General features: G+C 36.4%; 1 non-coding gene across 1 annotated transcript; it reads left to right on the top strand.

Moving 5' to 3' along the window:
• Positions 1–597: 597 nt before the first annotated feature.
• On the top strand, positions 598–704 carry LOC141675665 (small nucleolar RNA R71). Its single transcript, XR_012556307.1, has one exon. It is a non-coding gene; the product is annotated as a small nucleolar RNA R71 (small nucleolar RNA).
• The last annotated feature ends 13,833 nt before the right edge of the window (positions 705–14,537 follow it).

Below are 14,537 nucleotides of genomic sequence, written 5' to 3'. Positions count from 1 at the left end.
CTCAAAATCAGCACTAGTAGGTGCAGCTGCACTTCCCTGTTGAGGATATGATTGCCTTTGAGCATACTGCTGTGATTGCTGGAATCCAGGCGGATTAAACTGTTTACTCACACCTTGCTGATATGGTGGCTGAATAGCATTCTGATTATTACCCCAGCTGAAATTTGGATGATTTCTGTTGTTAGGATGATAAGTAGCTGGCACAGGCTGCTATTGTCGCTGATAATTATTCATATACTGAACAGATTCGTTGACAAGAGAACACTGATCGGTAGCATGAGAACCTGCACAAAGCTCACAGACCATAGCTATTTGATTAACTCCATATGTAGCTAGAGAATCAACCTTCATCGACAGCGCTTGGAGCTGCGCTGCAATAGCGGTGGCTGCATCGACTTCCAGAATACATGTTACCTTCCCAGGCATCATCCTCTGAGTTGGGTTTTGGTGCTCATTTGTAGCCATAGTCTCGATAAGATTATAAGCCTCAGTATATAGCTTTTGGCCCACAAGGCGCCTCCAGCTGCTGCATCAAGCATGGGCCGAGATTGGGCCCCCAAACCATTATAGAAACCAGTGATCACCATCCAATCGGGCATTCCATGATGTGGACACTTTCTCAACATTTCCTTGTATCGTTCCCAAGCTTCACACATAGATTCTGTAGGTTGGTGCGCAAACTGAGTAAGAGCACTCCTCACAGCAGCAGTCTTTGCTATCGGATAAAACTTCACCAGAAACTTTTGCGCAAGATCTTGCCAAGTAGTGATGGACCCAGCTGGTTCAGAATGTAACCAGTCCTTAGCTTTGTCCCTCAGTGAGAATGGGAAAAGCCTCAGCTTGATAGCCTCATCAGTCACGCCATTATACTTGAAAGTACTGTAGATCTCGACAAAATTCCTTATGTGCATGTTGGGGTCTTCAGTCGCAGCACCTCCAAAAGAAACAGAATTCTGCACCATCTGAATAGTGCCCGGCTTGATTTCGAAGGTGTTAGCTTGAATAGCCGGATGAAGAATGCTTGACTGAATGTCATCAATTTTAGGCCGAGAAAAGTCCATAAGAGCTGGATCGGCCTGAACAATACGATCACCCTTGATTACTGGTTCTTTCTGCTCACTTCCTAAATCCGAATCTTTAAAATCTATCTTCTCCGGAATATCAAGAACTTCGTCTGTCTCCTCAGCTGTATCTAAAGTCCTCTTGCGAGTACGAGAACGAGTTTGCATAAACGCTCGCTAAAGTACCTGAAACACAACCAGAATCACTAAGTAACAATTACGTCTTAATCACTGAGTCCTAACAACCAATGATGGTAAGTACATAAACTAAACAAATACGCCGAGTCCCCGGCAGCGGCGCCAAAAACTTGTTAGGGCGAAAACACGCGCTAATATTCACGCAAGTATATGCGTTCGCAAGTAATATAGAATACTTTCTAGTTCGTTCTCATAGAGACTCAGACTAATTATTGTTCAATTAAACTCACTCACCAATGTATGATTACTTCTCAATGTTAAGACACTAACACTTAGAATTGTTGACTAAATATTAACTACAATTAACTACTTAATTAATCACTTATTTAACACTTCGAATTAACAATATTAAAATACTCATGAGATCACAACTTCATTACTACTTACTTCAATAGTTATTGTTATTACCCTTAGCATGCAACAGTGATGATATTAATCGAATAACACAAAACTGATAAAAGCCAACTTTCATTGTACTAATACCATTCTACCAAGCATCCACAATTAAGATAGAAGTTGAATAGGCATCAATTATGTTGAGTTCCTATATGTCTATAGAAATTGACAACATAACGATTTAAGCACAAGATATTCCTTTTGATTACACAGGGCGAATAAAACGGTTAGAGTTACCCACTAATCATGAACATTATACATGAACCTATGCTATCATAGCAAGTTCTAAATCTCGAGATCCACTATCGCTTCACAAGAGATTAACACCATATCTTATATGTTCGCGACGCACATAAGACGAATACGCACAACCAATACTAGATATCATACAATCATCACACACTAAGGTATTAAACAATTAACTAGAGAATTCCATAGTAAATCCAATACGACCCCATGATCACGATTAGCCCATGATAGCACTTATCGTCATCATGGGTTCATATGAAAACATGATAAACAAACACAAAAGAATAATAACTAAACTAATTATATTAAACCAGAGTACGTCACAAGAGTAATTAGGTTCAAAAGCAAGAAAACTAGCATCCAACGTTACAACGAATTAAAAGAATCACAAGAAAATATGCTTCCTCTTCGTTGTGGTGTGCTAAAACGGTCTTCTTCCTTGTCTCCTTTTCTCCTTGCTTAATACCACGATCCAACCTCGTGAAAACGTCTCTAAATCTACTTATATAATAGTCCCATAAAACTCAGATTACATAGAAGTTTGAAGCCAAACAGAAGTAGAAGTCTAAAATAAATTATCAAAATTCCCGACCCTGCGCGGCCGCTCAGCATAGCTGAGCGGGCGCTCAGCTTTCTGCGCGGCCGCTCAGCATGCTGAGCGGGCGCTCAGGACCCTACTGGAAAATTCCCGAGTTTGCTCTATTTCTTCGCTGTAATCTGCCCCTTTCTTTCCTCTCGCAATGCTGAACACATGCCAAGGCTTATTCTTGATGATTATTCCTCCGAAATGCAACTAATACCCTGAAATGCACAAACACTAGAAAAATGCATAAAATACACAAAATACTTGATTTCAAGACACCAATTTAAGCTATTTTAAGACGTTCTAAGTGGTATAAAATGCCACTTATCAAGGATCCAAGTACTTCATGTATTGGATAGACTACTGGTACCGTAGGAGACGGTACAGTATGTACCTACGGACCTGTGAAGTGTGTGTATACCCGAAATGAGGACACATAGCCCGTATGCGGCAAGGGTGATAACCGGGATACGAAGGTGTCGTCCTTCCACTAGTAGAAAAGGTTACTTTTATTGCAGTACGACTGATCATCGTGTGCGGTGGCTCCAACGAATGTCATAATTCTTCCAATTGAAATTGTGATGCAATACCGTAACCCAAGCCTAGGTGTTGGGTTTATTTTTAAGGTATTTGCAGGATAATAAAATCCACTATAGAATTGTTTTCATAAGAAGGTGTGTATCACCAAGGAAAACTAATTTCGAATAAAACGTAACTATCATATATGATATTTTACGTAAGTTATCATACAGTCATTTGCATACTGTACAATATTATGCTGGCCATTAACAGTGAATCAAGATGCCTGCCATGAGAACTATAGCCAGGAAATGGGTAGGAAATGGCCAGATGTTCCGTAGATTGTTTGGTGTTGTACCACAGGTAGTCCTAATAAGCTGGATTAATTTTCAGTTATTTTTAGTTCGGCTTATTTATAAGTATGACTTATGTAAGGTAATAAACAAGAAACGTATATTTGTCCGACGGACTAGCCTTACTTAAAGGTTACTCCCCGGTAAGACTTAATCACTTTTGGGTTGTAATAATTATCACTTGATGGTTGTATTACTTTAGATATGAACGGTTCATTACCAAGATAATAACCTGTAAGTGTGTGTGTATGATAAGTGTGGGGTTGTGAAGCATGAGTAGTTATATATTGTAGTGTGAGTTGTGTGGTTGTAGTAGTTTAGATGGCATGCCCTTCGAAATTTCTGACCCCGGATTTTGGGGCGCCACACTACGGGTGCTTTGGTTAACCCAAACGACATGACTAAGAACTCATTGTGTCTATACCTAGTGTGAAAGGCAGTGTTCTGTATATCTTCCGGTTTGGTTTTCAACTGGTGATATCCTGTCCTCAAATCTATTTTGAAAAAAGTATACAGCACTTTTGAGCTGGTCGAATAGGTCGTCAATCCTAGGGAGAGGGTACATATTCTTGATAGTCAGCTTGTTTAACTCTCGGTAGTCTATGCATAATCTCATACTACCATCCTTTTTCTGTACAAACAGTACTGGTGCACCCCATGGTGTCACACTGGGTCTTATCATCCTGTTATCTAATAATTCTTGCAGTTGAGAAGCTAGTTTCTTCATCTCTACTGGGGTCAGTCTATAGGGGGCTTAGATACTGGTGCCATCCCAGGTGCTAATTCTATAGCGAATTCTATTTCTCTGTCGGGTGGTCCTGGTAATTTCTCGGTTCGCTATTTCCACATGTAATACCTCATGTAAGGGTACATAGTTAAGATTTAACTCCCTAAAAAAAATTTGAGATATAAAGACTTGGTCACTCCGGAATCAAATAAAACATTTGCACATTCGAAATTTAATAGAAGGGTGCCTGTTATCACATCAGTGTTCCGGACAGCATCCTAAACGGTCATGTTGAAAGTCCTAGCAGCTGGGGGCCGGTTGGAAGCGGCTCTACTCATTCCTGAGGCCTGGGGTTTTAGCATGGGGCAATATTTCTTCATGTGACCTATAATTCCACACTGGAAACATGTCAATCCTTGCCGTGGGCAATTTGGGGCAAGGTGTCCTAGTTGGTTGCATCTGAAGCACTTCAGAGGGGTTCTAACTTGGACACACACTCCCTGGTGTCCCTTGCCACATGTTCGATATTCTGGTATAGAGGCGTGGTGTTGGCTGTGAAATGTCGCCCTAGATGGTCCACCTCCCTGACTAATGCTCTCACTCTAGGCCTTTCTAAATCCAGGGCCACTCGCAGGTTGGGGCACCACTCCCCTGAAAAACCTGCTCGAAAGGCTCATGTTCCCAGTTCCTCCTCCTTCTCCTTGACTTCATATCTTCCTTTTCTTACTTTCCTTCTCTTTCAACCTCTATCCACTACCTGCTTCAAAAATCGATGCTTTCTACACTAAGGTGGCATAATCCGTCAGTTCTAGCATTGTTACTCGGTTTTGGATCTACTGTTTCGGACCAAGCTGAAGCTTCGTGCTTTCTTCTCTTCGGTATTCATAAATTCCGGTACAAATTCTGACAACTCAGTAAACTTGGCCTTCTACTCCTCCATAGTCATTCTATCTTGTTTCAGCTCTAGAAACTTAATCTCCATCTGAGTCTCCATGAACCTAGGGAAGTACTTGTCTAAGAATAATCAGGTAAATCTATCCCATGGAATCACAGCATCAGCCTCGAGGTTTCGTTTAGACTCTTACCAGTAGTTAGCTTCCGCCTTCAGCATGTCAGAGGAAAAGATGGTCTTGTGTCGCTCTTCAACACCTAGTATCTCGAAGGATTTTTCTATTTCCTTAACCCAGGCCCGTCCCTCAACGGGGTCAGAAGATCCTAGAAACTCCGGGGGTTTGAGAGACTTGAATGCCCTGAAGGCGGTAGAAGCAGACCGTTGGACAATATATGGATGTAGTGGAAGGGGCTGTTGGTTCAGATTGGCCCTTAAAAGTTCCATAAATTCATTCATGGGGTTTCCCCCTAATGGGTATCCTCAACTTCTTTTTCTTCATATCCTTCTTCATCAAACTCATTAAAGTCTACATCCTCTTCACTTTCCTCATTCACTATATGGTCAGTTTCATTTTGTCGTTGGTTAACAGATTCTGCGGATTGTGCCCTAGTTCCTATAACACCCTCCAAAACCGGGGTATAGATTTGGGGCATTATTATTAACAACTACCAACTAAACCTGCATAAGCGTAATATAAATATAATAATTACCCCGAACTACTACTACTCAGGATCTTTTAAGGTTAAGAGTTGAAAACAAGAACGACACACTAACTTTATTACAACCCCAAATAAAAACAATCTGTCTCAAGAACTCTCTTTGTTATAAAATTTTATTCTATCTACATTCTCACCACACAACTTTTATTCAAACCACACAAAACTTTTATTCAACCCAACATTACTACTTATCCTGTTACACCTGATCTGGTAGCTCAAAGCTCTCTTCAGGGATAGGGATGAACACTCTTGGTATAAGAGGGTCCCGCTGCTTGACTCGCTTCTTGACTACGCGGGTCCTGATGAGTTTCATTCTCTACCTTAACTGTAAAACAATAGGAATAACAATAAAAAGGAATGAGCCAAAATTGCTCAACAAGCCTGCAACAATATATATAGTATAAAGGGAGAAGAATAGATGAACCGATAATCTGTTGGTTTGAACAACCGTCTGATTCTGTATGGGATAATAATTTGCCAACACTGGTGAGTGCCAAATGAACAAGACTGGAAACAAGAACCAACATATGCACTATAACCTGCTGATCAGTCAGGATACAGTGCGGATCTATACCCAACTGCATAGACCCAACCAACATAAGGAGTACTTAGGCAACTATGGCCTATTAATCAAAGGTCTGGGTCAAACCCAGCCCGTATCGTAACCATCCAGTCCAAGGTTTAGCATCCAGAACAATCAGAATGCTTTTGATGTATCCTAACATCAGGATATATCCGAGTATATGTAACAAGGGTAAAAGTATATGAATATGTATAAAAGATTCAATAAATTGGGAGAAATCAAGAATCAAAATGAAATAGAAACAAGAATCAATAATTGTGTATCAGTGTATATGTACAAGAATTATCGAAGTGTAACTATTATGGAAAATGGGATATAATTCACTATTCTGAATTTAGAATAGGGGAAAAACTTGCCTTGCGCGTACTTAACCTGGTTCAACTTACCGCCTTCGGTCTCTAGCTTGATCTGCCTTGCTAATACTGAACCAATCATAGAAAGATAGTCGTTTAGATAACTTACTAATATGCGTATCTCAAATTGATACTACGCAACCCTATCAATCTACCCATGCGTTTCTATCTGACTCGCATCTATACATATATAATATATAGCACATAAGGTTCACATAACCATGTAAAGCACATAGCACATAAGGCACATAATTTATTTTTGGACTTATAAATATTTTTAGAATCGATACTAGAATCATACCTGAATTAACTAACCCTATTTGATTTTATTATAATTTTTCAGGATTTATTTCACTCGATTCTACCCCTATTAGGGCCTATAAACTAATAACTACCACAATACCACTCCCTTTCAGAAGAAATTAAGACCTATAATTATTTTTATTCGATTCGTTTCATTTTTCTGAGTCTATGGGTCTTCGTTTCACTCAAATCGGACAAACGGTTTAATTATTATGAATTAAACAAGATTTAGTTAATTTATAATCAACTATATATAATTAAATATAATTAAATAATCCTTAATTATATTATTAAATAATTAATCAATAATTATTGTATTTTAAAATAATTAATCCCTAATTATTAGGATTAATTACAATTTACTACACTTATTTATAAATTATTAATACTTACTCGATCAGATCGATTATTTACAAATAATCAATCGATACGATTAACTGATATGTTATTTATCGAATAAATAAATATTACTCGAATCATAATCTAACTCAAGATCAATTACTCGTATAAATACGAGCTACTCGCGATTCTCGAACAACTATCGAACTTTTATTATTATTACTCATACGATTAATTAATTAATTAACTATATGTATTTAATTATTCGATACAAATAATTAGTACGACATCCTTTGAATAATTATCGCTCGATTAATAACTCTAAATTAATGATTCACTATTCGAATAAGTACGAGTTACTCGCGATATTCAACGAATTTATGGATTATTATTCGTATTATTTGATTATTTTTAATCCTTATTTATTAATTAATTACCTAATTATTAACTAATTAGATAACTAATAAATAATTAGATAAATAATTAAATAATTAAATAAATAACTAAATTTGAATTTCTAAATTAATAAAATAATTCAGAAATTATTAATAATAATTTTCAGAATTTAAAACTGATTTTTATTAGATTTTTAGGATTATTAAAATCTGATTTTTGATTTTATAAATATTAAAAATTCAGAAACAAGAAACAGAACTGGAAATCAGGTTTTGAAGATCAAAACCGAGTCAAAACTTCCGGGTCGTCGGGTCGACAGTCGGGTCCCCAAGAACATGGGTCGACCCGCCTGAATCTGGAAAAACTCCGGCCACCTGCAGGATTTTCTGGCAAGCAATTCCCGGCTTCCAGGCCACCGTTTCTGCAAGGTCTTGATTCCATTCGATTCCACGTAACTACAGCAACACCCTGCCGTCCTCTTTCATCCCCGTCGTTCAGGTCGTCTTCTCCGGCTAGAAACAGAGCATCGGTCGGCGAACGGTAGCAGAATCCGACGAGCTCGGTTTCCAGGGTCAAAACACAACCGTTTGATTCGATTTTAACAGGGTTATCATTCAAAATCACTCCAGAAACATGCCCATGCCAACAACATCGTCCGATAACTCCGGGAACGATTTCTCCGATCAAACCAAGCAATTTTCCGGCCAAAAACTAAACTAACAGATTCGTACATGAAAAATTACAAATAATATATCAAAATAAAGCTTATCACTTGTATAATCTAACCCCTATAACCAAAATAACCTCAGATTCATGTAACTTCAAAAATGAATTAAAATAAAATTGTATAAACTTGAAACTAAGAACTACTACCTAGAACATAACTCCGATCAATTAAATAGCACAAATCAGTTGTAAACAAATACAGGAAACTACACCAAGCATCAAAATCAACCCAAAACCCCATAATCAAAAACCCCGAATTTCAGTTCAAGAACCCTAAAATACGAATTGAAAATATAAACATCAAAACATGAAATTCATGGTATGAATAGAAAGTAGAGATCAAGAGCTTTGTTTTGGTTACTCACATGATCGATTTGGATAACAGAATCACTATGAAATCTGCAGTTGAATTCTCTGGATGTTCTTCACCCCCAAAATCAATTTCTTAATTTTCTGATTTTTAATTATGATTAACTGAATAATTAATAACAAAACAAGTATTTATATTTATGAAAATAATACGCCTAAATAAAATTAAGGGTCTAATTACACATCTAATAAAAATTTTTGGCCCCAAGTTTTATAATTTTTGGGTATTAATAATGAATTTTTAAATATCCAATAAATACAAAATTAATGTCAAAAATTCCCAAAAATTATGAATATTACAAAAATACAAAGAAAAATGATGTATGATAATTTCATGATCATATAAAAATAAAAATGTGATTTTTATGGGGTTTTTGGTACCCGAAGGGGTCCGGAAAAGTTGTTTTTCGCGAAAAAGGTAAATTTGTAAAACGTCTAGGGGTTCAGAATAGTGATATGGTATAGGTTGTTTTTGGTAAAATAGGGCCAATGATTTCGTTTGAAATACGGGCTTTTAAAACATGTTTTGAGCTGTACGGGTTTTGATATAACATATATAACTTGCGATAAAACACTCAATAAATATCCAAAACACATTCAGATCAAAACAGACAACACGTAGCACATAACGATTAGGGTTTAATGACCCAACACAATTAATCTCATAATAATACACATAATTTATCTTTATTATAATATAATACAAGCGAAATTTCTCGGTCGTTACATTCTCCCCCCCTTAACAGGATTCTGTCCTCAGAATCACATTATGTAAATAACTGAGGATACTTTTCTAACATATCACTCTCGAGCTCTCAGGTTGATTCTTCAACCACTGGGTTTCTCCACAAAACTCTCACTAATGATACAGACCTATTTCTTAATACCCTCTCTTACCGATCTAGAATCCTTATCGGCTGCTCTACATACGACAAATTTTCCTGAAGTTCTATTGGCTCATATTCTATTACATTCCTTGTATCAGGGTTGTACTTTTTAAGCATAGATACATGAAATACGTTATTAATATGCTGCATATGGGGTGGTAAAGCCAACACATACGCAACCTTTCCGACTTTCTTCAGAATTTCAAATGGTCCAACGTAGCGAGGTTTCAATTTGCTTTTGTTACCAAACCTAGTTAATCCCTTCCATGGTGATACTTTTAGCAATACATGTTCCCCTTCCTGATAGTCCATATCCTTTCTGGATTGATCGGCATATTTACGCTGTCGATTCTGCGCTGCTTCAAGTCATTTACGGATAAGTTCTAGTTTTTCCTTGGTCTGATGAATCAGTTCTGGACCTAGAATCTTACGTTCTCCAACTTCATCCCAACATGTAGGCGATCTGCATTTTCTTCCATATAGAGCTTCATAAGGTGGTATCCCGATACTTCCTTGACAGCTGTTATTGTAAGAAAATTCCACTAGCGGTAAGTGCTCGTCCCAATTGCCTTCAAAGTCTATTGCGTATACACGTAGCATATCTTCAATTATTTGAATTGTCCTTTCACTTTTCCCGTCCGTTTGTGGATGATAAGCAGTACTCATGTTCAACTTGGTTCCGAGGTATTCTTGAAATTGTCACCAAAATCTCAAATTGAAACGGGGATCTCGATCCGATACAATCGATACAGGTACTCCATGACGCATTACGATTTCCTTGAGATATAAGTGCACTAACTTGTCCAGTGAAAATCTTTCATTGATCGGAAGGAAATGTGCTGATTTCGTTAATCGATCAATGATAACCCAAATTGCATCGTGATTTGCTTTCGTCCTTGGAAGTCCCACTACAAAATCCATGGCTAAGTGTTCCCATTTCCATTCTGGAATATCTAGTGGTTGTAGTAGTCCGCTCGGGCGTTGATGTTCAGCTTTCACTCTTTGGCACATATAACACTTGCTGACCCATTCCGCTATCTCTTTCTTCATATTTGGCCACCAAAAGTTTTCCTTCAGGTCTCTATACATCTTTGTACTTCCGGGATGAACCGAATATCTTGAACTATGAGCGTCTTGCAAAATTTCTGCTTTTAATTCCGGTACGTTAGGTATCCAGATTCTCGAAGCAACTCAAAAAATTCCTTTAGTATCCTTCTGACTGGTAATCTCTTCTCCTGTCAAATTGTCGATATCCTGGTCCATTACTTCTTCCTGGAACCTTCTTATTTTCTCCAATAGTTCCGGCTGAAAAGTCATAGCGTAAATCATTTCAGTAAGGTTTTCTGGAATACGAACTTCAATCTCCAATTTATCAAATTCCTTGATTCAGTCTTCTGAAGATGTTAACAAGTTCAATCGTTCCTTTCGACTTAACGCATCTGCTACTACATTGGCCTTGCCTGGATGATAATTGATCGTGACGTCGTAATCCTTGATTAACTCTAGCCAACGTCGTTGTCACATGTTAAGTTCCTTCTGGGTGAAAATATACTTGAAACTTTTATGGTCCGTGTAAATCTCAAATTTTTCGCCGTACAAATAGTGTCTCCAAAGCTTCAGTGCAAACACAATTGCTGCTAGTTCGAGATCGTGCCTCGGATATTTCTGTTTATGCGGCTTTAACTGTCTGGAAGCATATGCGATCACGTTTGTAATTATCCGGGATATATCGTGTAATTATTTTGCTATTAAATAATTATTATGTGAGTTCAGTATCTATTCTGTGAGTTAATTGTTAAATGTTATCTGTACTTGGATATTCAAAAATAATATTAATTGAGTATTTTAATTTTTATATGTCCAAAATAAAACATAGATAATTGTCATATCTTCCTAATTATTTTTATGTTGATTTATGGATTTATAAGGATCATATGAAATTTATAAAATCTTTTTCCGAGTATTTAAAATCTATTTTGTAAAAACGGGAACCAACCGACGTCAACCGTTGTTACGTTTTTGGAACCCGAAACTCTTCCGAGAACTCCTTCCTAACCTAATTGTAATATTCCAAGCATATTCCATGTTTTGACTTTTTCGATCCGGCGTACGGTTTGTCCTGCGTGGGTCCCGGCGCAACATTTTCGATACAATATTCGTTTCGGTAAATCAATAAAACCCGGATTTTCGATAAACGGGAGCTTTTTATTAAACTATCACAATTATCACTTTGTAATACGTGTAACCAGGCGCTGCGACCAAGACCGCAGTACAAATTGTACTAATATTGGATAATTATCCCGAAAACCGATACCGTTTGGATCAGTTTTTACAAATAAACGTACCGTTTTATATCCGGAATGATCCAACGGGATACTAATATTCCGTAAATATAAATAGCCTTTTTCCGTATTTTATTTCGTATCAAAATCATTTGCAGATAGTTAATTCTATAATTTTCAGAGAAAAACCCTAATTACATAAACTGTTCTAAGAATCAAACAGCAAAACGAAGGCGTTACCGATCTCTGTTTTGAAAGCTTGAGTAACCAAAACGAAGGATTTGAAGTGTTCTATCAGGTTCTGAGCTTTGTTTCACTGCAGAATTAAAGGTTTATTTTCTGGAAATTTATTTATTTTCGAATTAAATTTATTAAAAATATAAATTTTTGTTCGGATGATTGTTTGTATGATTTGATGATTGCATGTTGTAGAGCTTGTTTTCCTGATGATTTTGATATATTATACGTCTGATTTGGAGTTCAATAACATGTTCAAATTTGAGTTTGATTTTCGAATTTTAAAATTAGGTTTATAACCCGTATGAATGTTCTTAATTGAAATTTGGGGGTTTCTTATTCTGAAATAGATTGATGTTGTGGTATAGTGTATTGTATTCTCTGTGAAATTTGCAATCTAATCGTACGATTTTCATGAATCAACGAGGTCTATAGAGAAGGGAGTTGTGTTTTGAAGTTTACGTCGAACCCGCCGGAAACCGGCGAGTTTCTTGATCAAATTCCGGCCAAGTCTGGGGTTATTGATGAATTTTGATTGCAGATATAGGTTCCTGGTGTTGTGTAGTTTGATTCTGGAAGTGATGGTGGTGGGAGGATGCCGGAGGTGAGTTCTCCGGCCACCCCCGATTTTCCGGCGACTGAAACTGCAAAATTGCAGTTTAGTCCCTGTATTTTTGAAGATGGTGAAGTTTAGTCCCTGTAGTTTGCAAAGTTTTCAAAAATAGGATTCCTGTTTGTAAAATGTTTAAAAATCATATTTCCTATTTATTTTTATTATAAAAATTCATTTTAATTTCTGAAAATTCTGAAAATTATTATTTTAATTCCGAAAATTATTTATAATTCAAAAATAAATCTAAATTAATTAGTTAATTATTTTTAGTTAATTTTTAATTAATTAATTGGTTAATTAATTCGAAAATTAATTGATTAATTGATTTAATTAATTATTAATTGATTTTAATCAATTATTTAATTAGATTTAATTATTTAAAAATGATTTAAAAATTCCGAAAAATAGTTTCGAGCTTTAAAATATTATTCTAAATTATTTCCAAAGCTCGATAATTAGTATAAAATTGTTACAGAGCCAGAATTGGCCTACCGAACCCTGTTTATTAACCCAAAATTGATCCAACGACCCGTTTTAATTCCGAAAAATGTTTTAAAAATCATTTTGAATATCAGAAAGCCTATTTATGACCCGAGACTTCTTTATAAATAATATATCATTGATTACGTGATGTATTATGTGCTATATGTGACTTGTTGATTGACTATCAGTCTATATATTCGGTGTTTACTTGATTATTGTATAACTTTTAATCCGTTAATCGGATTTGGGTAAAACGAAGGGTAGATAGAAGTATGTGTTGAATAAAACTATATGAGTCGATTATTGATAGATGTTTATGATATGTGAGCAGAAGAGGCAAGGCGTAGGAAAGGGAAACAGGTAGTTGAGGAGTAAGACGATTGTGATTGAAAGCGAGTGCAGTATAGTAAGCTAATACCAGGCAAGTGTTCTGAACTTTCTCGAGATATTGTAGTACTTGATAGTCTCGTTGATATTACAAGTGCTTTGAAGCACTGTACCCTAAACCTTGATTCTATTTATTGATCTTGAGCCGTAACCTGATTTTTTTCTAGACCATTGATTGTTGTATACTCAAACACGAACCTCAAGTATACGATCCTACTCCACAAATACATACAAACTAAATATTAAACACTGAACCAGATTGCTTACACAATCAAATCTTTGTATTTTATGCTTTGAAAGACCAAATCCTTGAAACCCTGAAACATTGATTCCTTTGGTATCCAATTCTTTCATTACCCAGCATCCAAGCTTTGAAATTACCTTATTGATCCTTACAAGGATTGAAACCCTTTCATTGTTTAACACTCATTGTTGTTAATGATTCTGTTTATTAATTATTATTGCTTATTCTATTATTATGTTAAAATTGGATTGTTTTTATAAAATTATGGACCAGATTCGTGGTCAGACCATATAATGGTCAAGTTAGGCCAATGTGTGCCTTGGATCTAGTAGTTAGAGCAGTGCTGTGTGCTTTGCTCGGGGTTAGTACGTGACTGATCAGCAGCCTAACCTTGGTTTTTAACCTGAAAATATAATATCCAATTCTAAATCATAATCCATTGTTCACTTGATATCATAAACATGTTCACTTGATGATCATTATTCTCAGTTTTGTCATTGTGACTTGCTGAGCTAGTTAGCTCATTTATGCGATATTTTTTCTGTTCTTTTCCAGTTAAGAAGGAACCAGTTGGTACCGCGGATCCCCAGTCCAGCACGAGAGCTAGGGGTTCAGGTTGATCGAGCTAAGCTAGTAAG

Source organism: Apium graveolens, chromosome 7 (genome assembly GCF_009905375.1).
Source record: "Apium graveolens cultivar Ventura chromosome 7, ASM990537v1, whole genome shotgun sequence".
NCBI lineage: Eukaryota > Viridiplantae > Streptophyta > Magnoliopsida > Apiales > Apiaceae > Apium > Apium graveolens.
Note: the sequence above shows the minus strand (reverse complement) of the source record. Positions and strands in the feature narration are given on the sequence as shown.